General features: G+C 44.8%; 1 protein-coding gene across 3 annotated transcripts in view; it reads right to left on the bottom strand.

The window, feature by feature from the left end:
- The window catches only part of HIVEP2 (HIVEP zinc finger 2), a 401,117-nt gene that overhangs the window by 223,475 nt on the left and 150,354 nt on the right, over window positions 1-27,288 (bottom strand). The window contains exon 1 of one of the 3 annotated variants that reach the window (XM_030198498.1): window positions 5,138-5,339. The exons of the other annotated variants lie outside the window; for them this stretch is intronic. The gene's annotated coding sequence lies outside the window, so the exon portion shown is untranslated. Of the gene's footprint in view, window positions 1-5,137; window positions 5,340-27,288 lie in introns of those variants that run through there. 3 annotated transcript variants of the gene reach the window in all.

The following is a 27,288-nucleotide window of genomic DNA, read 5'->3' as shown; positions in this document are numbered from 1 at the left end:
TGAGCACTATTCTGTGAACGACAAGCCAAGCTGGGTGCTGTTTATAGAACAGCGCTTTGCACCAGGATCTGCATAAAGGATTTACAGCAACTGAAACCTGGTGTAAATCCTGGCGTGTAAACTAGGCGCAGATCCCCCAAATTTTATACTGCATACATCTTTAGTGAAATCCCCTGTCCTTCCCATGGCCACACCTCCTTTTCAATTGCACGCTAAAAACTTTGCGTGTGCATCTTTACAGAATAGCGCCTAGCAAGATGCGCACATAAATTCAAATTGTTGCCAGTTTGTGTCAATTGATTGTTAGCGCTGAATTATTGGTGCTAATTGGCTCATTAAATTGCACACACAAATTAGGAGCATGCCCAAATTTGCACACGTAATTTTGGGCGCCATTTATAGAATTTGGGGGCTAATGTCAGCTATAGAGCTTGTGTAAATGCCCACACCTAATTTCGGGAGAAACTCATTTAGCTGATTGGATTTTGTAAGTTACACATATAAGCATGCCCCACACACATTCCATCCATGTGAACGCCCACCTGCATAGTATATGCTATAGAAGGTATGTACACAGTTACAGAATGGTGCACAGCCAGATTGTAATTTACTTGTGTACGTGTTCACACATCAGTGGCGTAGCTACGGGTGGGCCTGGGTAGGCACAAGCCGACCCATTCTTGGCTCAGGCCCACCCAGCGGCAGAACCCCACATCAACATCTCTCCTCCTCCGCTGCACCCTGGCATCTGCTCGCCCATCACTGAACCCCGTCCCACCCCGGTGTACTTTACAGGCATCCCCGGCGCCTGCAGTGATCCATTATTGCTGCCTGCGCTGGCCCTGCAGGCTTCCATCAGTCAGGTCCTGCCCTTGCTATAATGTCATTGCCTGCTTCCTGTCTGGGGGGATCCAGCTGATGGAAGCCTGCAAGGCCGGTGCAGGCAGCAATAATGGATCATTGCAGGTGCCGAGGACACCTGTAAGGTACACCGGGGAAGAACGGGGTTCAGCAACAGGTGGGCAGATGCCGAGACACCACAGAGCCGGCACTGGCAGCAATAATGGATCACTGCAGGCACCAGGGAAGCTTATAAGGTACACCAGGGAAGGACGGGGTTCAACAATGGGCAGGCAGATGCTGAGATACCACGGAGGAGGAAAGATGTTGATGAGACAGGTGAAAAAAATCTACATGTTTGAGCTATTCTTACTGTACACCGCCTTGAGAGAATTCCTTCAAAAAGGCGGCAAATAAATCCTAATAATAATAAATAAATAAAGCATAACACTGCACCAAAAAAAGTTCCTCCATAAAGTCTCAAACGTGCAAAGGTACCCCCAAAAAATATTTATTCAATCTTTCCAAAACTTAACAAGAGTACTGTTCAAAACTGCTCAAAAACTAACTGACGAAGCCGTTTAAGGTGGTGAAACGGGTCCCGTCGGCTAAGCCTGAGCATGGAATACAATAATGACATGCTCAACATTACCGCGGCTTAAACAGGCGCTTTCATCTTAATTTTTGAATTGTTATATGAGCTCCATTAGTCTTTGAGCATTTTTGAACAGTACTCTTGTTATGTTTTGGAAAGACTGAATAAATATTTTTTGGAGTACCCTTGCACGTTTGAGACTTTGTGGAGGAAATGTTTTTGACACATACATGTCAAAAACTAGAATACTGACATTTATGCGCATATGTGCCACCTAACCTTAGACAGCATCTTACAGAATTACCTCCTTATAGCCTTTATGCCTATTTTTTAAACATTTTGTTTCTAGTTTCTATTTTATTTATTATCTATTTGTTTTGGCATTACTTTTGAGGAAGTCTCTGTTTGTGTACTAACCTTGTTTGCCCTATTGGTCACCCTATTCCAATGGTTACAAACCTGTACCACCCACAGCATGCTACACTGTTATATATTGTTTATCATACATTCCCTTGTGTGATCTATTTTCAGAAAGGTGTGTAATAATTCATAATAAATAAGTAAATAAAACAATGCACACCCAGGGGCTATTTTATAGGGCATTTTCCATATATAAAGCCTGTTCTATAAACAGAAAAGCTTTTTAGACAATTGCACAACCTCACACACATGTAGAGGGTAAATCTATAACAAAAACAAGAGGCACTAATCTGCCCACTGAGAAATCAACAAGATAAAAGCAGATTACATAAAAACCACAGAAACGAGTGAATAAACAACTTCTCCTTTTTTATTCACTCCTTTCTGTGGTTTTTATGTAATCTGCTTTTATCTTGAGGGTAAATCTATGAAAGGTGCCTATCTGGAGCCTGTTCTATAAAAGAAAGTAGGTGCCTGCTTTCCATTCTAGGATCAGTTGCATAGTTACGGGGGGGCTAAGGGGGCCTGGGCCCCCCAAATTGCCTCTAGGGCCCCAACCTCAGCCAACTAAAGCATTTGTCCCACGCTGGTCTTACATTGCCTGGCGCCCTGTCCTGTTTTCAGTCGCTGTGCATGCTCGTTTTAATGAAACTGAGCATGCGACTGAAACAGAGAGGGCGCCAGGCAATACGAGACCAGCGTGGGACAAATGCTTTAGCTGACGGGGGTTGTGGACCCCCCGCCAGCCAAGGTACCTTCCAGTGGCGGTGGGGGGGGGAGTGGTGGAGTGGGGGCGGAAGCAGTGGCAGGAGGGCGGTGGCGGGGAGGCAGTAGCGGCCACAGGGGGGGGCGGAAGTGGTGGTGGAAGGGCAGCAGCGGGAGGGCGGGCCAAAATGTGTCCCCGAACCTTGGGCTCTGCCCCCCCCCCCTCGAGGTCTGGCTACACCGCTGCCTAGGATACTAATATAGCAGCACAAATAGGGCTAGATTTCGTAAATGTATTTATTTATTAGGATTTATTTTTCGCCTTTTTGAAGGAAGGCAGTGTACAGTAAATGGTACCAAAATGATGCGCACTAAGCTAGTAGTTTTTAAAGGGCGCACTGTGCGAAACGACCTTTACTGAATAGTAGCTTAGAGAGCTTTTTCTACCCGACTTTGGATACGAGCAATGCTCGCACCCAACTGATGACAGTTAGGCACACAAATACAGGTAATCTATAACATCACCCCTAACTTCTGGGAATGCTCCTGCCCCGCCCCTTCCCATGACCACACCCCCTTTGGAGTTGTGCATTATAAATTTAGGCGTTCATGTTATAAAATAGGGCCGATCCACACATAACTCCTAATTACAGCCAATTAAGTGCTTGTCGACACCAGTTATTGATTGTTGATAGTTTACAGGCAGATCTGTGATCTGCACCCAAATTTGGCTGTCCTGTAAGGAATTCCCCTCCCCTCCCATAATGACCATTTACACCAACCACAGAGCTGGTATAAACGCTCACAGTCAATATTGTTAAAAACGCACAAAAACGTTACGCACATAACTGTGTACCCTGCCCCACACTCTGCCCAGATGCCACCCATCTGCACCCCCAGCTACAAAGTATATATACACCATCACATTTACAGAATAACGTAGAGCTGGAACACTGGCATTTATGTGCATATATGCTGGTATTCTGGTCATCCAAAATACAAGACAGGAGAGGTCCTCTACGACGAGAAAGCACACAAAGTGAAAGTAGAGGCTGATCAAAGACGAGTCACCACTGGAGATATGAATCCAACAGTCTTTATTATTATGCTTAAAAGAGAGACCCGACAAGGGCCGTGTTTCGACGCACCAGGGGCATAACCAGACACCCAAGTTTGGGTGGGCCTGGACCCAAGGTGGGTGGGCAGAACTCTGCCTTGTCCTACAAGTGATTTGGTTTCTCCCTCTCTTGCCTGCATGCCATATGGTCTTTCAAACATCCCCTCTCACCCACATACCTTTTAAATAGCAGATTTTCACCGGCAAGCAAACAGTTGTTGGGAGTTTTGGGCTGGTGGGGCTTGGAGTCCCTGCCAGCCGCATTATAGGTGTGCTGCTACTTGGTGGGCCTGAACCTAAAGTGGGTGGGTCTGGGCCCACCCCAGCCCACCCTTGGCTACGCCACTGCGACGCACGCAAGCGTCTACTTCAGGGGTCATACAATAAGATCCAAAACAATGTACAGGATAGCAACCCTGCTCTCCTCTGGAGTTTTACACCTTGCCCAAATTGTTTGTGTAGTCAAAGCAAACAGACAAGCTTCTTGCAACGACTAGATTCAGTAAAATCGCACAAAAAAAATATCAGTGCAGAAAAAAAATGATGCACTTTATAAAAGAACGCCTAAAGAGTATCTACACTTTATAAAATAGCGCCCATGTGCCTAATCTGTGCCCAACTTAAAGCACCTGCATTTCAGCCTGCTGAAACCAGATGTAACTGCCACTGCCTAAATTAGGCACAGATTGGGCGTATTCACTAAAAATGTGAGTAACTCATTAAAAACCTCCTAAACACACCCCCTTTAAAATTAGAATTTGATGTGCCTTAATTGGCAACTCCCAATTAAGGCCAATTAACACCAATAACTAGTTTTCCACAGCCAATTACTGGAGCTCTTTGGCTCACTAACCAATTAAGTTGCACACGCTAATTGGCTATGCAGGCTGATTTATGCGCCAAACTTTAGTCACCATATATAGAATCCGGGGCATAATGTACACTAAAACCCAAATATGTTCAAAATGCAAATGGTGCATATGAAATGCCAATACCATGCACTAAACTTTAGGCAAGGGGATGGGCCTATCTGTGGTTACAATCAAAGCAGTTTACATATTATATACAAATACTTATGATCTACCTGGGGGGGGGGGGGGGGGCAATAGAAATGGCATGCCCAGAGTCAGAAGGAGCTAGTGGGAATTGAACCTGCTTCCCCTGGTTCTCATGCCAGCTAACCATTGCTAATCATTAGGCTCCTCCTCCACAGCAGAAATAACTAGAAGTGCATACATAACATAATTGTACAGGAGTCACTGAAACACCAATAAACTTCCCTGCTGAAATTTTGAATCAGCAGACACTCTGACATGCCATCACACATACTGCAGTTGGAAGCTGAAGCTTTCTGTATGCTCATTAGAAACTTGCATCCAACCCAAGAACTGTGGAATGAGACAAATTATTTCATTACCCCCTGCAACATGTAACACGTTTGATCTTGCTGAGATACTCACATAAAGGTGAAAGACAGTTCCTCTCTAAGGTTGATTTCGCCTCTAGTGAAACAATGCTGCCACTTACTCAACAACCGGTGCTGGTATCTTTTTGCCAGTCCCAGAAGTGAAACACAATTTGAAATGGTCGTAGATACCAAAATCAAGGAAAACTGTTCCCAGATCCTCGAGTTTTTGCAAGAAACGTTATAACTGATGCAATGATAAAATATAAAATAGATGAGAGAAAAAAAATTGCCACTATATTCCATGCAAGTCATGCCAATTGCACTCCCCTAACACAGATCTCGGGAGCACTTTTTCCTCCATCATCTTTAACAGGCACGTCCACCAGAAAACAAACAAGCAAACAAACAAAACTGTACCTCCTGCACGTACAAAACTCTGAAAAGTGCTGTGTAATGCGAGTTTGAACCCAGTTCGGGGCAGCTGGCTCCCCGTGCCAAAAGCGCTTGTGGCTTCCTCAGTGCCAGCGGGGTCGCCCAGGGCATGCAGCTCTCTCTCCGAGGGGCCGAGCTTCATTCTAACTCACTGCGATCACCTGAGAAAACCCCAGAGTGTGGTTGGAGTGAGAAAGTGAAGCCGACTTGCGAAAGGTATCACTGACGTCACAAGCGAACACGCCCCCTGCCCCCCTCCCGACACACACAATGAAGACATTGTGAAAGCAGGGAAGCACTTTCCCTTATCTGCAAGGGCTGGGGAAATCATTTCTAGCCGGGCCCACTGTGTGACTTGGGAGCCGACCAAAGGGTTTAATCATTCACATGGATTTAGTCATTAATCTTTGCTCCAGCCCAAGTCCTCTGACATCTAGGTTAACGTGACAGTGTCCTAGGAATGAAACAATAACGTGCATTTCTGAAGCTTGTTTTCATGAAAAAGCAAGGAATTTTTCCATCCACGGATGTGGGCACGGCAGCTAATCACACAAACACGCTGACTTCAAGCGAGGACCAAAACAAATCTAAGACAGATCTGGATTTTTTTTTTTCATGTTAAAAGGTTGTCTGGCCCACCCTTGTGAACAGCTAATCCAGAGGCTTTGGCACTTCTTTGTTAGGTTATACCGCTTGCTACTGACATGAGGAAAGGAACATGTACACCTATCACAAAGATCTCACATCTGGCACCCCCCCCCCCCCCCCCCAAAGCCATTAAGAGGAAGCTGAGAGGTGATCATGTTTACCAATCCACGGGGGAGCTCAGCAAACATTTTAGTTTATTTCTTCCCCTAAGGATGGGAGAAATGCTAATACTTTCTTATCCTTGGCATTTAGTTTTTTTTATTTTGATTATTTGCTTTAATGCTTTGATGTCCCCATGCATACCTCCACCCTCCCACTCTGTCAGACTGTCAAAGTAATGCTTTGATGTTTCTCTCATATATACTATCTGCTACCACATTTGCTTATTTCCGATCTGACGAAGGGCAACCTTCGAAAGCTAATCAAGAAATGTATTGTTATGTCCAATAAAAAAGGTATCATTTTATTTTATTTTCCATGTTTTATTTTGTTTGATTTCTATTGATTATTTGCTCCAAATCTGAATTCAAGGAGAGTCACATGTCCTTGCCCAAGAGGGCTGGCCTTCCTGATGTAAGCATGGCTGGGTTCTTATATACAGTAGTCTCAATTAACCGACCTTTGCTAATCTGACCAGCTGGATTATCCAACAGACATCCCCCACCCCCGGGTGATGTCATTGCATTTATTACTATTAAAAATCTTTGTTTTAGAACAATTTTTGACAATCGGGAACTCTATGTCTTTGTTTATGCATTTATGCAATGTTTTCAGTACTATCCGACTTTTCACTTATCCGACGGGTCGGTCCTGTTTATGTCAGACAATCGAGACCGTACTGTACGTTGGTTAAAAACTGGTTTCTACACACCACCCCGATCACTGCAAAAACTGCACTAGCTCCCCTGTTTTCAGATCCATCTTGTCTTCCCATTTTCCGTATTTGCTCATGATGCCTTTGTATCGCTCCATAGTGCGACTGCACCTTGAATACTGTGTGCAGTTCTGGTCACCACATCTCAAAAATGATACAGCAGAATTAGAAAACGCACACAGAAGGGCAACAAAATTGATAAAGGGGATTATGAGGAAAGGCTAAAGAGGTTACAGCTCTTCAGCTTGGAGGACAGATAGCCGAGGGGAGATATGACAATTCGGACTGGAGCAGTACCCTAATGGTTAGTGCAATGGCCTAAGAACCAGGGGAACTGGGCTTGATTCCCACTGCAGCTCCTTGTGACTCTGGGCAAGTCACTTAACCCTCCATTGCTCCAGGTACAAAACAAGTACCTGTATATAATATGTAAACCGCTTTGATTGTAAGTGCAGAAAGGCAGTATCTCAAATCCCATCCCCATGTGAAAAGTCCAAAAATGTACCTATGTGCCTTTCCAAAAATACTAGGACAAGGGGGCATGCGATGAAGCTGCAGTGTGGTAAATTTAAAATGAATTGGAGGAAATGTTTCTTCACTCAACGCGTAGTTAAACTCTGGAATTCGCTGCAAGAAAAGGTGGTTAAGGTGGTTAACTTAGCGGACTTCAAAAAAGGGTTTGACGGCTTCCTGGAGGAAAAAGCCATAGAATGTTATTGAATGGACGAGGGAATAATACAGTATTTCTAGGAAGGGTGGGACAAATTGCTTGTTCTTTTGGCCGCTGTCGGTGACAAGGTGCTGGGCTCGATGGACCCTTGGTCTGTCCCAGCATGGCGATGCTTATGTACTTATGTGCCTTTATAAACTGTGCTCTCAAAACTGGCTTCAGTAATGCATGAATTCTCCAACAATAATTTATACCTACTCTGAAGAAGGTGTAACTCTGTGCACTCGAAACATTTACCGAGTATTTTATAAAATATGCTCATAAGTTGTAACTGTGCCCCTGAGGACCCCTACATGGATACCACATAAAAATGGACATGTGGAAAAAACTTCATAAAATTATCCTCATGGGGTAAATTTTTTAAGCTTTTATGCACGTCAAGTCCGTTTTATATGTGGAAAAGTGTTTTTATAAAATTTCACAACAGCATAAGAACACAAGAGTAGCCATACTGGGTCAGACCAATGGTCCATCTAGCCCAGTATACTGTTTTCCAAACAGTGGCCAAGCCAGCTTACAAGTACCTGGCAGAAACCCAAATCGTGGCAACATTCCATGTAGAACCCCAAAGATTAGCAAGATTCTGGAATCCTAAAGAATAACAAGATTCCATTCAGAATCCCAGGGCAAGCAGTTGCTTCCCATGTCTGTCTCAACAGCAGACAATGGACTTTTCCTCCAGGAATGTGTCCAAACCTTTTTTAAACCCAGATATGCTAACCGCTGTTACTACCTCCTCTGGCAAAGCGTTCCAGAGCTTAACTATTCTTTGAGTGAAAAAATATTTCCTCCTATTTGTTTTAAAAGTATTTCCATGTAACTTCCTTGAGTATGTATAAAGTACACAGACAGAAAGTGTCCACCACCTTTGAAGCCATCCGCTTGTATGTGTTCCTAGGGGCATAATTTGTGAGGAGTGGAGGAGGAATTTTGAGCGTTTTTGTACATGCATATGGCACACACACACACTCTGCGCTTTCTTCAGAGCGGGTGTAAATTCGTGCACCAGCATTCGTGTGCTGTTGGGGCTGGATCTGGGAATCTATTTGATAAAGATAAAAGGTGCCCATGTTACCTTTATAAAATAGGCTTAAATAGGCACCTTTTTGATTTTCTCGTAGAGGCGTCCTGCTTTAAATTCAAATCCATGCTGTTTACATGTATGCTCAGCTGTAAAATTACCACCTTTGGAGCATGTAGGTGGAACATAAGGATCGAGTCTATGTCCCAGAAACACCAAATAAAGATTTGTGATAAAGTATATAATATCGCATTCATTGTTGATTTAATCATGAATTGATAATGAATGTGACTGTTGGGCAGACTGGATGGACCGTTCAGGTCTTTATCTGCCATCACTTACAATGTTACTATGTAAAAAGGAGACATCAGAAAGTGTGTATGAGAATAAACCTAGAACAGTAATAAGATGAAACTGATGTTATATAAAAGACCTCAATGCACACAGATGTGCTTTCAAACCATAGCACTGTGTTTCAGAGACATGCATACAGTTATCTCTAGCATGGATGACCTCAAAGCATGGTTTTGATGTGCATAAACCTTCCAAAGTGCGGAAAGAACAATGATGGTATTATTTTCCAACTACAGCTGAGTAAACTAAGATAAACAGAAATGAAGTGTTTTATGCAAGGTACAGAGAGAGAAAGAGAAATGCAAAGCCAAGTCCTGAGATAGGAAAGGTGGAAACAGAGCAAAACATTAGAGTTAACATATCTACTCTTACAAACAAGTCCCAGGGACACACAAGACTCTGCCTTGCTTATGCACGAAGCAGTGATGATTTTCTGCCCGGTTCTTGGCCTGGAAGCATTTGAAAATTGCTTCTTTTTCCCCCCGTCATAGCTGAAGTAGATGACGGATCAACTCTTACTCTCCCCCTCACTCTCAGGGTCTAGCTTAGTACCTTCTTGCAGAAATTACCATACAAAAGGTATACAAAGTTCACTCATTTTTATCTACTTTTAATTCTTCACAGGAAACACAAGGCATTACCTTTCAATATTCATGACTTCTTTCTCTCTCATTTCTTCCATCTTCTTGCTTAGACCGAGCCACGGCTTCCCCTGTGGGCTCTGTATTGGTTGCTGCTCTCTTATGGAGGGTTATCATTTCTCCACTATACCAAGCTAGGATGATTGTCAGTCTCGGGCAGCTATTTTCCTCTTCCTGTAGTTTTCAACCCCTTGTTCCACCTCAAGCCCACTCTTTTTCTTCATCCAAGGTCCACAGCACCCATCTTTTCACCCCACTTTTATACCCAGTAGCTGTCATCTGTCATCCCCACGATGTCTGCATTCTCCTTCCTTGCTTTTATTCCTGGTTTTCATCTTCCTTGCGTTATTTTCTCTATCCCTTATTTGGAGGGATTTTAACTTCCACACTGATGATTCTCTGGCTCCTTTGCCTCAAAGCTCCTCATCTGACCTCCAGATGTGCTCTACCACTCCTACTTATAGCAAGGCTAATGCCCTGACCTAGCCCTTCCCTCTCTCTGTCTTTTCCACCTCTGTTTTTTTTCTGATACCCTCTGAAAGCATTCACACCCTAGCTCCCAGTCATTTAAGAATATCCAGGTTACTGCCTTTCTATCCGTTTTTCTACAACCTGGTCAGAATCAGTTGATGAAGCAGTTCCTTCTTATAAAACTCTATACTCCCCTCTGCTTTGGCTGCTCTTGCTCTCCCCCCTCCTCCATCAGGCATGCCAAAGTCCAACTCTGGCTCCCCTCCAGAATCTGCACCTACTCTGCAGAGCGTTCCTGGCTGAAATCTCATTCTCAAGCTGATTTCATACATTTCAAATTTATATTTACCTTCTTTCAATCTGCTGTTACAGTTGCCAAGCAAGATTATTAATCCATCTCACAAATAACATTGTCTCCAAACTGTGCACCCCCACTCTCCTCCCTCCTCAAATTTCTTCTGTCTTGGACCTCCCATCATTCTCTACCCAGACTATGTGCCCTGCTACATTTATTTTTCCGTTTTTGAAGCCACAGAGATAGAAACTGCCCAACTTCTCATCCTCAAACCCTTTACTTGTCTGATCCTCTTTTTTGGGGGGGGGGGGGGACCAAATATGGTAACCCTAGTAGAGGTGATAAGGTCGAACCCTGAGGGACTCCATAGGAAGATTGGCAGGCAGAAGAAAGAGTTTCTCTCATTTTAACTGTAAATCTCCTATTTGACAAAAAAAAACCCCAAAAGGAGTCTAGTACTACATCAGAGATGCTAATCTCACCTAATTACTACTGCTGGGGTAGTGCTTTCGCCTGACGGTAGTTCCGAGTTTGGCGTGCGCTGAATCCCGCGCTAGAAAATATTTTTCTGTTTTCTACCATGGGGGCTTTTCTGGCGGTAATCGGCAGCGCGACCATGTTGGCGTGCGCTGCATGGCTATCACACGGGTCATGCGTGAGCCTTTACCGCTAAGTTAATGGCTGGGTGTGAGGGCTCAGTCCGTAAATAGGTGTTGCGCATTTTTAATTTTTGCGCACACCCATTTCCAGGCCCATTAAAAAAAATGGCCTTTTTCCCCAGCCGTGGTAAAAATTGGCCCAGCACGTGCCCAAAAGACGTTCTCACACTACCACAGGCCGCTTTAAAGCACGGTTTTGTAAAAGGACTCCTTAGGAAGTAACAGTGTATGATCAACACTAACAAATACGGCCAAAATATTGAACTGTAATAAGGCAGCTTGACTTGTTCAAAAAGTCATACCACAGTGATCCATCCTAAATACCAGACAGCGAAACTCTTCTACAACTAGACAAAACCGAACTCTCTATACCTTACTGCTTCAAGTAACTCTATCACTAACGAACGTTAACACGCTATCACCGTATTTCTCATGCCGAAATGAACTGATTATCTAATTTAATCTATAATTTACTCTACCATCTATGTACTTAATGCAGTACCACTTTGTATTTTTCATTCCGGAAATGGCGATCGCCACTACGGCATACTGTAAGCCACATTGAGCCTGCAAAAAGGTGGGAAAATGTGGGATACAAATGCAACAAATAAAAAAAAAAATCCCATTTCCACCCAGTTCCTCTGTCCAAACCATGCCACCTTGAAATCATTGCACCCCAGCCATCTGCAAGCATAGCTAGCAGCTAGAATTACTATGCACGCGTATATGCAATCTACACATGAAAATACCACTATTTACACGTGTGGATACTTCTAAAATGAATTCTTTGGTCTTTTCACTGACTACTAACTCAGCTCCCAAAGCACTAAACCACTCCTCAACCTTAAGCTGGAGACCACAGCCAGGACCAGTCTGCCCCAGAACTACGAGAAGGAAGAAGAAAGAATGGGCTGAGGACAAAGATACCAGGGTGCTAAATACAGATATTGCTTTGGGCTTTATTGTGGAGAATGCTGGAACCATTCTTTGGAGGTGATAATTCAGAGGAACTGAAACCAATCAGTGTGAATCTGGAAAAGGTGCAAGAGCGAACTGCAACACTAAACAGTAGCAAATCACTGGGAGTTTATTACATGAAAACTGAGACAGAAATTCTATAAGCTGATGCCCAATGTAAGGCACCAAAATGCATGCGTTATCTGTGCCAATAATTGGCAGTTATGTGTGTAAGGCGTTATTCTATAAAGTACACGCCAAAATCACTTGGGCCCAGATGCTCAGAACTCTGGTTCTGTAGGGAACAATGCCAAAAAACACAGGCCCGAACACCGAAGAAAAATTACCGCTCAACACTAACAACATGCAAATTATATGCACACTGTTAGTGTTGAGCATTGGAAGTTAAAGGTGGAGGATCGTGCCTGGTGAATGCCCAGTCAAGAGGGAAAGGCTGTAGTCTCTAGAGTGGAAACCCTGGGCAGAAAGTAGATCCGATAGCAAAACTGAAACATTTAAAGTAAAACAAAACCAAAAACATAACACTGGAGACGACACCAGAAACAAGTTACAGAAACTGCAGAGGTGCACACAGAGCTACAGCTTTCCGGTACCCACAACCTCCCCCATTAGGGACTAGAGATCGGCGGTGGGCCCCTGAGATTAAGCAAAGATCAGCTGTCCCCATCCCCCCTTCTGCTCCCAGGGACTCCTCTAACTTTGCACTCACCGTAACACCTGCTTGGAGCTGTCTGTAGGTTTTAAGTCATTAGGGTAGGGGGTTTTTGTACACCGTTTCTCTGAGCATTGGAGAGAATTGCTAACGGCCTCATTTACATCACATTTTCATACCTATGAGCTCATTTGCATAGAATCTTTGTTTGCTGCTTTCGTGAATAGTAAAAGAACCAAAACCTTTTGTGCATTAGGCGTCCAAAAATGTGAATGCCAAACTGGCCCAAACCAGTCTAAATGAAAGATTGCAAGCCTGGTTAGCTTTGAGCATGGGGGCCTAGTGCATAGCTGCGAGGGAGTGTGCATGTGGGCAGAGCAAGGGTGGACCATGGGCATGTCACCAAGCTACATATCCAACTTACAGAATACTATCAGTTGTGCATATTAAGCGTACCAACCTACACCAACCTCCAACCTGTCATAAGTGGGTGATCCTATATTTTAGCATACTAATGCAGCATTGTGACCTGAAGCAGTTCTAGAATTAGCGCAAAGATTTCCCCATTGTGATGCCAACATCTTGGTGCTCAAGATACGGACTTGCCCCGATAATCTGCTAATTCAGAAGAGGACTCACCAAAAAGTTGTAAAGAAATTCAAATATGAAATTGCATACTTGCTTCTGGTACTATATAAGCTGTCATTCAAATTTGCCTCTGGCCTCTAGTATCCAGGTACTAGAAGGTGGCTATTTTAGTAAAACTTTTAAAAAAAAATTTTTTTGTTGAGGGGTGACCCAACACACCAGAGAGCCTAATGCTGATCCCAGGTAAATGGGGGATGCTATTAAGATAAAAATTACTGGTCATATAGATAAGCATGGCTTAATGGGTAAGAGCCAGGATTTAGCAAAAAAAAAAAAAAATCATGCCTTAGTAATCGATTAGAAATCTTTGAAGGTGTGAATAAACATATCGGTAAAGGTGAGTTGCCAGTATAGTGTATTTGAATTTTCAGAAGGCATTTGATAAAGTGCCTCATGAGAGACTCCTCAGGAAATCAGAAGTCCTGGATAGGAAGCAATGAATGCATTCAGGTGGATTGGTAACTTGTTAAAAGGAAGAGCCAATTTTCTGAATAGAGAAAGGTAAAAAAAAAAAAAATGGAGTTCTCCAGGGCTCACATTTTCCACCACAAGTGTAACAGGTAGGGGGAGGTATAGGCCTGGGTCCACCTGTCTACAGTGCAACTGCACCCACCACTACAGTACTTCAGGGACCTGCATGCTGCTCTAATGGACCTGGCTATAACATAGAGGCTGGTGAGTACTATTTTTATTCACATTTTTGGGGTATGGAAGGGGTCAGTGACCACTGGGGGAATAAGGGCGGCGGGGGGAGCCATCCCTGAATCCCTCTACCCTTCAAACCCCAACAATAGCTGACTTCTACTACTCCATGGAACCCTAATACACCCAGTTAAAATGTCCAGGGGTACAAAATACAACCCATTCTGTATGCTCTAGTGGGAGAGAAATATGTCCTATGAAGCACTGTTATGATTTTTTTAACCTGTGGATGAATAATAAGTCATCAACAATCTCAGGATTCAGTCTAGTTGTCCTGTCTTCCACAGTCCTTCCAGCAATATAAAATGTCTTCTCAGAAGATCTGCTGGTCGCAGGAACGTACAGGATCCCCCATGCAAATGTTTGCTTGTTTTTCCAAACAATGAAAACATCATCACTTGCATCACTCGAACATAATTAACTGTCCAATTCATTAACAGCCTTCAAAGTAAAGAATGACATGGGGCCAAAATTTGTCCCCATCCCCACAGGATCTGTCACCGTCCCCACCCGTCCCCTAAGACTCTGTCCCCGCCCCATCCCCACGGGCTCCGATGCTGTCCCCGTGTCATTCTCTAATCAATATATAGAAAAAGGATGAAATCCAATTAAAGTAAAACATAAATGACCTCATATCTTGTGTAAGCTTTAACAAGTTTCAAAAGTTGGGAAGACCAATGCTGGGCAGACTTCTACAGTCTTGGTCCCACTGGCATAGCCAGATCTCGACGTAGGGGGGTCCAGAGCCCAAAGTGGGGCACATTTTGGCCCACCTCCACCTCACATACCTTGGCTGGTGGGGGTCCCCAACTCCCGCCAGCTGAAGCATTTGTCCAGCTTGGGTCTCCGCTGCATTGCCTGCCCTGCTCATCCCCTCATGTCACGTACACACTCGATTTAATGAAACTGAGCATTCGCAAAGTCAAGTGGAGGGACATTTTTGATATGAGGTCTAAGTTGGACTTTGGACACTTTGCGCTAAACGGCCCAAATTCGAATAGCAAATGTAACCATTTTCGAAAAAAGAAAAGCATCTTTTTTTTTTTAAATACCATTTCAAATAAGATTTTGTGCTTTTTGCATTTATCTTTTTTGGCCATTTTCGAAAACAAACATACAAAATAAGGCCACTGGGATTTATGAGGGGGCCAATGTTTTTAGCAGACTGGTCCCCTAGACATCCCAGGAGAGCAATGGGGCACCCTAGGGGCACTGCTGTGGACTTGAAATAAATGCTCCCAGGTATACATCTCACCATTGCTCCCTTAACTTGTCTGCTGAGCCCTCCAAAACACACTATCCCCAACTGTACACCACTACAATAGCCCTTAGGGGTGAAGGGGGCTCCTATATGTGGGTACAATGGGTTTCTGGTGAGTTCTGGAGAGCTCACATTTTCCACCACAAGTGTAACAGGTAGGGGGAGGTATAGGCCTGGGTCCACCTGTCTACATTGCACTGCACCCAACACTACACTACTTCAGGGACCTGCATGCTGCTCTAATGGATCTGGCTATAACATCTGACACTGTCATAGAAGCTGGTGAGTACTATTTTTATTCACATTTTTGGGGGGTGGGAGGAGTCAGTGACCACTGGGGGAATAAGGTGGGGAGCATAGGCGTAGACTGGGGGGGGCGAGGGGGGGCAATGCCCCCCCAAACGACGCGAGGCGCCGCCGCGCCATTAGTTAAAAAAAAAAAAAAAAAAACCACATGCAGGCACGCGCTCCTCTCGGTCCGCTTGGCTTCCCTGCCCTCTCTATCTGCGTCCCGCCTTCCTCTGACGTCATTTCCTTTCGGGCGGGACGCAGACAGAGAGGGCAGGGAAGCCAAGCGGACCGAGAGGAGCGTGTCCGTCTACCTCTCTCTCTTCCTCCCTCCCTCCGGCGCAGGCAGCAGTCTTCCAGCGTTCCTGGCAGCGGTAGCGTTGTACACGCTGCCTTTGGCTCTGCCCCGAAGCCTTCTCTTCAAGTTCCTGTTCCCGCATAGGTGGGAACAGGAACTTGAAGAGAAGGCTTCCGGGGCAGACCGAAGGCAGCGTGTACATCGCTACCGCTGCCAGGAACGCTGAAAAAGCTGAAGACTGTTGCCTGCACCGGAGGGAGGGAGGAAGAGAGGGGGTAAACGGAGTCACCATCTTGGACCTCGGGGGGGGGGTGGGAGCAGAGGGAAGGAGCAGGAAATGAATGGGACTGGGAGGGGTGGGAAGGAGCAGGAAATGAATGGGACTGGGAGGGGTGGGAAGCAGAGGAAAGGAGCAGGAGATGAATGGGACTGGGAGGGGTGGGAAGCAGAGGGAAGGAGCAAGAGATGGATGGGACTGGGAGGGGTGGGAAGGAGCAGGAGATGAATGGGACTGGGAGGGGTGGGAAGCAGAGGGAAGGAGCAGGAAATGAATGGGACTGGGAGGGGTGGGAAGCAGAGGGAAGGAGCAAGAGATGAATGGGACTGGGAGGGGTGGGAAGCAGAGGGAAGGAGCAAGAGATGGATGGGACTGGGAGGGGTGGGAAGCAGAGGAAAGGAGCAGGAGATGAATGGGACTGGGAGGGGTGGGAAGCAGAGGGAAGGAGCAAGAGATGGATGGGACTGGGAGGGGTGGGAAGCAGAGGAAAGGAGCAGGAGATGAATGGGACTGGGAGGGGTGGGAAGCAGAGGGAAGGAGCAAGAAATGAATGGGACTGGGAGGGATGGGACTGGGAGGGGTGGGAAGCAGAGGGAAGGAGCAGGAGATGATGGGACTGGGAGGGGTGGGAAGGAGCAGGAGATGAATGGGACTGGGAGGGGTGGGAAGCAGAGGGAAGGAGCAGGAAATGAATGGGACTGGGAGGGGTGGGAAGCAGAGGAAAGGAGCAGGAGATGAATGGGACTGGGAGGGGTGGGAAGCAGAGGGAAGGAGCAGGAAATGAATGGGACTGGGAGGGGTGGGAAGCAGAGGAAAGGAGCAGGAGATGAATGGGACTGGGAGGGGTGGGAAGCAGAGGGAAGGAGCAGGAGATGAATGGGACTGGGAGGGGTGGGAAGCAGAGGGAAGGAGCAAGAGATGGATGGGACTGCGAGGGGTGGGGAGCAGAGGGATGGACCAGGAGATGGATGGGATTGGGAGAGGTCAGGCACAGCAGAGGGAAGGAGCAGAAGATGGATGGGACGGAGGGATGGTGAGCAGAGGGAAGGAACAGAAGATGGATGGAACTGGGAGGGTTGGGGAGCAGAGGGAAGGAGCAAGAGATGGATGGGACTGGGAGGGTGGGGAGCAGAGGGAAGCCTACTGGAAAGAAGACACTGCATAAAACAGAAGACACTGGGATCAAAGCGAATAGAAAAACTAAATGATCAGACAACAAAGGTAAATAAAAGTATTTTATTCATAATTTATTAATTGAAATGTGCATCTGTGATATTTTGCCTGTAAATTTCATTTCCTTCCTCCATATTAGCATATTCATTTGCATATTTATATATGCAAATGATATGCTAATATGCTCCGCCCATTCTTTGCCCCCCCCAAATGAAACAGTCAAACTACGCCTATGGTGGGGAGTCATCCCTGAATCCCTCCAGTGGTTATTTGGTCATTTAGGGCACCTTTTTGTGTCTTATTTGTTAGAAAAAGCAGGTCTAGATCAAAATGTTGAAGTTTTCACCCTAGATGTTTTGGTTTTGTTCCATTATAGCTGCAAAACGTTCATGTGTTAGGCACATCCTAATCCCGCCTTTGGAAGTGCCACAACACGCCCCCTCGTGATTTGAACGCACTGCAGATGAATTGCATAAACATCTGCAAAATATGTTCCAAAAATAACAATTTGGCCGTTTTGAGAAGAAATTCATCTAAACGCTGCTTTATGATACTTTCTGGACGTTTTTCTCTTTTGAAAATGAGCCCCCAAAGTAACCTAACTTTGTAAGCCTATGTACTTTGAAAATGAGCTTCCACGTGAATCATATGCAGAGTGCCAGATACATCTCTAGCCACCCTATTGGGCAGCCTGGATGGACCGTGTATGTCTTTATCTGCTAACATTTACTATGGGGCCCTTTTACTAAGCCGCGTAGGCACCCACGCGCACCCAATGCATGCCAATTCTGAACTACCGTCCTTATACCTCATGGCCTGGGCAGTAATTTCATTTTTTACGTGCATCAACTACATGCGCCAAAAATTATATCTTATTTTCCACTGCGCCAGCACCAACCAGGCAGTAATCGGCATTGTATGCGCGTTGACGATTACCGCCTGGTTAACCCGTGAGACCTCACCGCTAACTGAATGGGTGGCGGTAAGGTCTCAGACCCAAAAGGGACATGCGCCAATTTTCATTTTGACGCATGTCCATTTTGCCCCCCCCCCCCCCCCCAAAAAAAGGCTTTTTACAGGCACACTGAAAAACGGATCTGCGCACGTCCGAAACACGTGCCTACACTAGTGCAGGCCATTTTTCGGCACAACTTAGTAAACGGGCTCCTATGTTACTATGTTCTAAACTTCACGTAGTTATTTATCCTTTCAAATAGTACTAATAGACTAAGGGACACTCCATGAAACTAATAGCACATTTAAAGCAAACTAGAGGAAGTATTTTTCACTCCCTGCACAATTAAGCTGTGGAATTTGCTGGAGGATACAGTCAGAGTACTTGGCAAAAGTCCATAAAATAATTATTAGCCAGACAGACCAAGGACAGCAATCACCTATTCCTAGGAGTGAGCAAGAAGTGGAGTTACTCTTTAAGATCCACTGAATAATTAATACAGGAGACCTGATGCTGAACTCGATTGACCTTTGATCTGAAGCACATCTTTGAGGTCATTTTAGAAGCATCTATGCTTTGTTAATTTTTTTTTTCAATTGCAATTATACACTTTACATTCAAAGACTAAACTTAAGAATGATAGTGGAAATTGTAATATTACAAATATATCAAGAAAAAATGTTTTACATGCTGCTAAGAATGAAAAGAAATTACACCCATAACTTAGATCCCAATACTATTAAACCAAGATATTAGGAAACAAATGTAAAGGAAAAATAAGCAATATATATTAAATCAAGGAAAACACTCACAGCCAGTCCTTTCAGCATTTCAAACAGGCCAATCCCAGGGTTGAGTTTCAGCCCCATCCTTAGGGGAAACAAATTCTAGCCATTTTGAGGGGTCAAAGAAAGCATGATTAACAGATTCTAGTGACACCGTACATCTACAAGAAAATTTTAAAACAAATGAAGCTACCAGAGCCCAGGGCCACTGAGAGACTGGGCCAGGCCCAGGACAAGGCCGCCTCCGGGCCCTCCCCCCCACCCAAGGTCGCCGGGTCCCCCCTCCACCGGGTCCTCTGCACTGACTCCTTCCTTCCGTGTCCCGCCCTCGCGGAAGTTACGTCAGGAAAGGGCGGGACATGGAAGGAAGGCGTGGTCTGCCGCTGCTTGCTGCACTTTCAAAGGTGAGGCGCTTAAGTTCAATGCCAAGGAGCGACGGAGGGCGGGCGAGCCGGACTGCAGTGGTGGCACCAGGCCCGCCCCCCACCGGAGGCCCAGGGAATTTTGTCCCCCCTGTCCCCCCCTCTTGGCGGCCCTGCCAGAGCCAAAACTCTGGGTCTCAAAGCCAAAAATTCCCATCTTCTTCTCTGAGTGTCTCTAGATAAATCAGGAAACACTTACACTGTAGAACCCAAAAACTTTGCTTTCATATGATGGAAGTATAAGCAGAAAATATTATTCTTATCTGGCTCAAGCGCAAAAGTTACCAGAAGTGTAGGTCGTTCAGTAATTACCTTCAATGAGCTTTCCAAATATTCTGTAAGATTTAAGTCAGGTTGTACTTTATCATTAGAACTCATCATGCCAGAGAGATACTGGGCAGAAAGCTGGAACTCCCAATACAACCTGAAAATATTTTTTTCAACATATCAACTGCAGGAATCAGAGGAGATTTAGGAAAATTGAGAAATCTTAAGTTATTCCTCCTGACTACATTATCCACATATTCTAGCTTATGAGCCTAAATATTTCTTTCCTATTAATTTTTATAAATCTAGAGTGGTATTTTATGCTACCAGGATAGTTTTAATAATACAATTAATGTACTTTTCATGATGAGTTTTGAATGTTAGATATAGTTTTAGTGTGATCAACTTATATATCAGGTATGCATGACACTTTGCTGTTCGTGTGGAAACCACATAGAATTTTCTGAAATCACTATAGCCACTATAGATAGATAGATAGATAGATAGATCCAAAGAAAAACATTAAACATGTATGTTTTTACATTTTAATCAAAATACTGTTGCAATTTTAATCCGTGGACAAATAATGTTATCAATCTCAGGATCCAGTCTAGTTCCTTCTTCCACAGTCCTTCCCACAAAAAAAAATGTGCTCTCAGAAGACGTGCTGCCAGCAGGAATGCACAAGATCCGCTGTGCAAGTTTTGCTAGTTTTGGCCAGCACTTTTGCTTGTTTTAACAAAATGATAAAACATCACTGTCAGCATTACTTGAACATAAATAACTGTTCGAATCCAGACATGCCAACTCACATGCAATCGGCACGTGACACATGCATTTGTGCCCCTTCTCACTCTCACATGCATTTGTGCCCTCGTCACAGGCATTCTGGCTCCTGGCCAATGTAGGCTGCGCAGCAACATACCATTTTTTTTTAAGTTGCCAAGCAGCAGTTCTCCACCGCTGTGCAGCATGGAACCGGGACTTTCCCCACTTCTCGCCTGCCCCTGCTGCTGTCGCTTCTCTACATAAGCAGCAGTGGCACTGGCAGCAAAAGAAGCTACACTCACCGCGGGGCCAGAGTCTCCATAGGAGCAGCTGCCAACTCTGCCCCGGATTAGAAGTGATGTCCAAGGGGGCGGGATTACCAGCTGCACCTATAGAGTCTGGCCCCACGTGAGTATAGCTTCTTTTAAAACCACTGCTGCTGCTCATCTAGAGAAGCAAGAGCAGCAGTGGCAGGGGTGTCAGGGTGGGAGGGAGTAACAGAGAGGAGGAAGACACTGGAGTTGAGGGAGGGATGGAAGGGGGGAGGAGGGCAGGCGCTGGATGGAAAGGAGAGAGAAGAAGGGGAGAGGCTGGATGAAAGAAGGGGAAGGAGGGCAGAGGCTGGATGGAAGGAGGGAAAGAAAATGGACACACCAATGATGGAAGGGGGAATGAGAGGGAGGGCAGACACTGAATGGAAGGGGAGAAAGAGTAGAGCAGACGCTGGATGGAAAGGGCAGAGGAGGAGGGCAGACGCTGGATGAAAGGGGGAGGGGAGGACAAGAGAAGGAAGAGAGATGCTGGTCCTAGGGGAGGAAGGAGAAGTGGGAAGGAGGAATAAGGGGAGAAGCTGAACATGAGGAGGGATAGAGACACAGAGATGTGATGGGGAGGGGGATAGGGATACAGAGGTGCTGCTGGACAAGGAAAGAATAAAGATACAGAGTGGGGAGATGCTCAACATGGCAGAAAGATTGGGGCAGGTACACAGGGGGGGGGGGTTGAATCAGACATAGGGAAGAAATGTCAGATGAACAAGGCAAAAGAGTTAAGAGAAGACAGAGGAAAGTGAAAACCAGAGATTAGGACCAACATGATCAGAAAAATAACGTGACCAGACAACAAGGTAGAAAAATGAATTTTATTTTCTATTTATTGATTAAACTATGTTAGTTTTTGTAATGCACATATGGCAAAACTGGTGTCAGATCTGCCTGAGAGAAAAACCTCACTCATTGGCCTTCAATCTCCAGCTTTGGGATGGGCCACCCTTCATGTCTCCGCAATTCATTAACAGCAGCTTTCAGAGAAGACACTGTTCCATGAAAGTGCCATCTACTGCATGAGTTAATTCAGGTGCTGAACCCCTTTCTGCATTGATCACCTGCTAATGTGTGTGTTGAGCTCTCATTTACCACATGTTTCTGCTTTCTGCATCGGCACAACCTTAGGCACAAAATTAAAAGAAAAGTCCTTATGAATATGATTCTGTGATTGATTTTTAGTAGAAATTGCACTTGAGTAGCTGGGGTTCCCTCATGACAGGTTTCGGAATCACTGAGTTAGGTGTTAGGAAACCCCTATTTGACTCCTATTTTAGGTAACATGTGGGATATCACTTAGCCGGAAACTTCTCATTAGAGAATGACACGAGGACAAAGTTTGTCCTCATCCCCACCAATTCCGTTAACATTATTACCGCTACTGTGGATTTACCAAGATTTACCACAGGTCCCCGTCTCCATGTGATTCTCTAGGCACTATCTCTTTTTAGAGATCCTACACAGGGTCCTGCTTTAAAAGTACTCACAGCGACACCTAGCGGCTGTACTAGAATACATATTTTAATATGGCATCCCTGGTTGCTAGAGAGAAGAAATATTCCCTGTAACCAGCATTATAATGAAGAGTAGAGATTAGTTTCAGAGGTTACTTGCTACAGGTATAAAACCCAGAGTTAATTTCAAATCTTTGACTCTGGCTTCATGCCTGTCTGACCACTGACCTTCATGTGAGGGGAGAGCTCATCCAGCCCAAAAACCATGGCCAGCAAACCACAGCGCAAATACAGAAGAAAGTTCTGACCAGTGCAGTCAGAACATCTAATTAGGAGAAACCTAGGAGCCTTTTATAGCATCAACAGTTGCTTAAGCACTGTGCTGTGATTACTACTACTACTTATCATTTCTATAGCGCTACTAGACGTACGTAGTGCTGTACACTGGACATAAAGAGACAGTCCCTGCTCGAAAGAGCTTACAATCTAACTAGGATGGAGAAATATGGGATATGGGAGTTACAAAGGTAGGAATGATAAAAATGGGTGCTGACCAAGTTAGTAAGGGTTAGGAGTTAAAAGCGACATCAAAAAGGTGGGCTTTTAGCCTAGATTTGAAGACCGCCAGAGATGGAGCTTGACGTACAGGCTGAGGAAGTCTATTCCAGGCATATGGTGCAGCAAGATAAAAGGAACAGAGTCTGGAGTTAGTAGTGGAGGATAGTGACTAAGGTAGTGGGCACAGGGAACCTGCTGCATCCACTCCTGAGACCAAGGAGTAAAGGAGAAATTGGACATAGTTGTGCATTTTTAGCAGGGCAGCTAGGACAACCTAAAATCTACACAGGTTCCTGGAACAGCTCCAGAGGCTAAAGAAATAATAACCATGTACAGCTACATGTCTTCTGGGAACCATCACACATCCAACCAGGGCCAAGTTGCCTACAGTACTGCATTGGAGCCTCAGTACCCCTGAGCCTCTCAGCACCTATACCAAAGACTATAAGTGATAACCTTCTTTAAAACTACTTACACTACCTGCTGTATCCTAAGTGGGGACAATTTAAGGAGAGAATATAGAAATATACAGTGGGGGAAATAAGTATTTGATCCCTTGCTGATTTTGTAAGTTTGCCCACTGACAAAGACATGAGCAGCCCATAATTGAAGGGTAGGTTATTGGTAACAGTGAGAGATAGCACATCACAAATTAAATCCGGAAAATCACATTGTGGAAAGTATATGAATTTATTTGCATTCTGCAGAGGGAAATAAGTATTTAATCCCTCTGGCAAACAAGACCTAATACTTGGTGGCAAAACCCTTGTTGGCAAGCACAGCGGTCAGACGTCTTCTGTAGTTGATGATGAGGTTTGCACACATGTCAGGAGGAATTTTGGTCCACTCCTCTTTGCAGATCATCTCTAAATCATTAAGAGTTCTGGGCTGTCGCTTGGCAACTCGTAGCTTCAGCTCCCTCCATAAGTTTTCAATGGGATTAAGGTCTGGTGACTGGCTAGGCCACTCCATGACCCTAATGTGCTTCTTCCTGAGCCACTCCTTTGTTGCCTTGGCTGTATGTTTTGGGTCATTGTCGCGCTGGAAGACCCAGCCACGACCCATTTTTAAGGCCCTGGCGGAGGGAAGGAGGTTGTCACTCAGAATTGTACGGTACATGGCCCCATCCATTCTCCCATTGATGCGGTGAAGTAGTCCTGTGCCCTTAGCAGAGAAACACCCCCAAAACATAACATTTCCACCTCCATGCTTGACAGTGGGGACGGTGTTCTTTGGGTCATAGGCAGCATTTCTCTTCCTCCAAACACGGCGAGTTGAGTTCATGCCAAAGAGCTCAATTTTTGTCTCATCTGACCACAGCACCTTCTCCCAATCACTCTCGGCATCATCCAGGTGTTCACTGGCAAACTTCAGACGGGCCGTCACATGTGCCTTCCGGAGCAGGGGGACCTTGCGGGCACTGCAGGATTGCAATCCGTTATGTCGTAATGTGTTACCAATGGTTTTCGTGGTGACAGTGGTCCCATCTGCCTTGAGATCATTGACAAGTTCCCCCCTTGTAGTTGTAGGCTGATTTCTAACCTTCCTCATGATCAAGGATACCCCACGAGGTGAGATTTTGCGTGGAGCCCCAGATCTTTGTCGATTGACAGTCATTTTGTACTTCTTCCATTTTCTTACTATGGCACCAACAGTTGTCTCCTTCTCGCCCAGCGTCTTACTGATGGTTTTGTAGCCCATTCCAGCCTTGTGCAGGTGTATGATCTTGTCCCTGACATCCTTAGACAGCTCCTTGCTCTTGGCCATTTTGTAGAGGTTAGAGTCTGACTGATTCACTGAGTCTGTGGACAGGTGTCTTTCATACAGGTGACCATTGCCGACAGCTGTCTGTCATGCAGGTAACGAGTTGATTTGGAGCATCTACCTGGTCTGTAGGGGCCAGATCTCTTACTGGTTGGTGGGGGATCAAATACTTATTTCCCTCTGCAGAATGCAAATAAATTCATATACTTTCCACAATGTGATTTTCCGGATTTAATTTGTGATGTGCTATCTCTCACTGTTACCAATAACCTACCCTTCAATTATGGGCTGCTCATGTCTTTGTCAGTGGGCAAACTTACAAAATCAGCAAGGGATCAAATACTTATTTCCCCCACTGTACTAATCAGGAGAAAGGTTGTAAACATTGTTTAGTAACTACCTCTTTCCAAAGTACTGCAGCCACCATGTCACTGTCCCAGTTATTTGCTTGTTGGTACTGGAGTGGTCTATTTTATTGACTGTGTGTAGAATGCGGCATGAGCGGTAATACAGTGACCTTGTCAGTCTTAGCCCTGGTCCCAAACCAACAAACTCTTCATGCGAATGGTCCCACCTGAAACATGGCCATGCTGAGCGTTTGACAGTGTGACTCCTGGGAGCATCAATTGTCTTTGTCAAGGTCTGCTCTTTGTCCTTTGTTCCACGGTGGATATTGTGGACTGATTGCCTTCTTATTTTCTTATCTCGTACCTTCGAATGGATCAGCATAAAAAGATGATGTAGTAGTATAGGACTTCCCCAGTGACCTCACAGCCAGCTGGGGTTTTGGGATATCCACAATGAATATCATGAAACCCCAACTGCAGCCAGTTGGGGTTTCACGATATTCATTGTGGATATCCCAAAACCCCAGCTGGCTGCAGCGTCTCTAGCACAGGCTTTGGAAGCTTGTCACAGTGCATGAGACCCTCCATATGCACCTGAGATCTGAAGAAAAGACCTCTGTGGTCTCAAAAGCTCACATGCTGCAAAATGTTTTTTTTTAATGTTGGCCCAATAAAAGGTATCATGAGTTACAAAGATAAGAGTCATCCCCAGTTTCCAAACTCATGATGAGAACTCATGCTTTGCCCTACAGCCGCCTGGAAGGAGTGCAGACCTTTTTAAAATAACGTACCTCTTATTTTCTGTTCCCGCTGGGCAATTGTCAATTTCTATTACAGAAAAAAAAAAGAAAACCCCCGAAAGCTCTGATGTGTATTCTACAAGCTTCAGATGCAGTGATCTGTTGGAAAAAGCACGAACCTTGGAGACCTGTCTACATAAGAATGCGGTCTGAAACAGAGCAATAAGATGGACAAGTTGGTTCTGAAAACATACTTGCTTTCTTTCTCTCTTTTTTTTTTTTTAAATCACACATATTAAAAAGATTCATTAATCATGTTGTGGCTAACGTACATTTCTAATTTTAGCATGCCAGTGTAATCATAGGCTCCCAGCAGACTGCATCCTTTCTTGCAACCCCATATGATGATAGCTAGCAAAACATGTCATTCCTTTGCATCCAATGCAGTCAGAATTCAATATCTTCAGCCTTTTTCAGGAGAAGATTCACACCTCCTGTGCGACTAATGTAGGTATTTTATCGGAAAATCAATCATGACATTTTGGCATATTTTGGAAGACGGCCCAGGGTAAAAGGAGTAGTCTGATCACTGCAAGGCATGAAAAGTATGCAAACTTTCATATGGGGAAGAATCAGCAATGTCTGGAATGCCGCCAGAATGTACACAACTTGGAGCAACAGTGAACGGAAAGGAAACAAGACAGGAATCCCTCATCAGGACAATGATCTAGCACTAGTATTCATTTTATGTTTATGTTTCTTTTCCTCTCACAAAAACTGATACTGTGAAACACATTCCATCTCTTGCACGTTAACTTACAACGTTGAAACTTGCAGTGAATGAGAGTGAGGGGGACGAATGGCGTGTGAATGAAAGAATGGGTGATGTGAAAGAGAGGGGGAGGAGAACATTTTAGAAACATATTTCATCTTAATCCAGTATGCTGATTAAAGAACTGGTTGGATGCAAAGGTCAACAGAAGGTCAAATATAGAATTCTGATACCAAGGCAGGAGATCATACAACATGCAATGTGCCAATTAAGGACCGTATCATCATTTGCACAAAATCCTCATAAGAGAACAACACTCTCTGTAACCCAGCCAAAACACAAATTAGAGAAAACGTGGACCTCCTTCCATTCCAATCCCAAATCAGCCCATCACCAACCCTAAGAAATCAGCAGGATCAGAAACCCAGTCGAGTGAATCGGTTTAATCAGATGGTACACAGAGAACAGCCAGACCCAACTCAACAAGCCTCCTGTACAGAATTAAGGGACAGAGATTCATGAGCCTTCCCACAATTCACAAAATCTATGACTGAGCTGCTACAAATAACACTGTGGCTTCATCAGACCTTCTTTAAAAACACCCCAAATGTTTTATTCGGAAGTCCAACTCCTTATAAGACCTTTT

The sequence above is a fragment of the Microcaecilia unicolor genome, chromosome 3 (genome assembly GCF_901765095.1).
Source record: "Microcaecilia unicolor chromosome 3, aMicUni1.1, whole genome shotgun sequence".
Lineage (NCBI taxonomy): Eukaryota > Metazoa > Chordata > Amphibia > Gymnophiona > Siphonopidae > Microcaecilia > Microcaecilia unicolor.
Note: the sequence above shows the minus strand (reverse complement) of the source record. Positions and strands in the feature narration are given on the sequence as shown.